A 1,710-nucleotide genomic window follows, 5' to 3' on the forward strand; every position below is an offset into this window, starting at 1 on the left:
TGATTAATATTCTGATCTTTATTTTTTACATATGACATTCATATCATGGCCCTGTGCTGAAATAAAGATTATTATTATTTATTATTATTATTATATTATTATTATTATTTATTATTATTATTATTATTATTATATTATTATTATTATTATTATTATTATTAACTCCTTGATTATATTTTTTTTTTACATATAATATTCATATCATGACTTTAAGCTGAAACGAGTATTATTATTAATTAGTATCATTATTATTATTATTATTATTATTATTATTATTATTATTATTATTATTATTATTATTAACTCCTGCGACAAAACTGAAATGAAGTTATTTTCACCTCTTGGATGCCTACTAAAAGAGAGAGAGAGAGAGAGAGAGAGAGAGAGAGAGAGAGTGTGTGTTTGTGTGTGCGTGTGTGTGGTGTGTCCATTTACTCCATATCTCCAGGACATCTAGTCACTGATAAAAATCTGACGATCTGTCGCCACAGAAACTATCTAACGCATTACTTTCAAGTCTTCCAGCATGTTCAAACCTCCCCCATAAGTTTCCCCATTTCTTAGGATTAGATAGAAATAGGTTTTTCCAATCGGAATGTCTTTAATATCTAATTCGCTCTACCTCTCGAATGAATATATTTTCAAATAAGTTAACCGAAGGGGAATTTTTTTAGTTGGTAAGAAACTCAAGAATTAAAACGTATACAGTTATAGTCTTGCGGGCTAAAGCGTCACTGTACATCCTGAATTCTTTGTTTTTGTGGTTCGAGTCCATGAGACGACGAATTTCTTACCAACTAATAAATTTCCCTTCTGTTAACATACATGAAAATACATTAATTCCGAGGTAGAGCGAATTAGATATTAAGGGACATTCGTCCCACCATTAATGCTTCTATATGAATGACGGTTGATGCCATAAAATTCATTTCATATATATATATATATATATATATATATATATATATATATATATATATATATATATATCTATATATATAATATAAATATATATATATATATTATATATATATATATATATACTATATATATATATATATATATATATTCATATATATATATATATATATATATATATATATATATATATATATATGTATGTATATATATATATATATACATAATCATATATATATATATATATATATATTATATATATATATATATATATATATATATATACGCGAATACCACAGGTAAATGATAGTCAGAAATCCAAACGCTTGGGTTTCTGACTATCATTTTCCTGTGGTTTCGCTTATTTAACGAAGTCACGTTGCAGCTACTGAGATTTTTTTAAGCATATATATATATATATATATATATATATATATATATATATATATATATATCTATATACTTATATATATCTATATATATATATATATATATATATATCTATATATATATATATATATATATATATATATATATGAAGAAGTAAAATAAAACCGAAACTGCTCTAAAAGACTAACGAGCATACTTATTATCTCTTCCCTGAAAATGTAAATCTCGGACCCATTTTTCCCTTTTCAAACGCAAAAAAGAAAGTTGAACAGGCCATAGTTGTAAAATCAGGGAACGACTCGAAATATAGAAGCAAAAAATAAAGGTCGTTTTTCAACCGTCGTTTGAAAAATGGAGGAGATTCATTGCGAAGTACGAAAAAAAAAGTTGAGATAGAAATAC

Source organism: Macrobrachium nipponense, chromosome 32 (assembly GCF_015104395.2).
Source record: "Macrobrachium nipponense isolate FS-2020 chromosome 32, ASM1510439v2, whole genome shotgun sequence".
NCBI lineage: Eukaryota > Metazoa > Arthropoda > Malacostraca > Decapoda > Palaemonidae > Macrobrachium > Macrobrachium nipponense.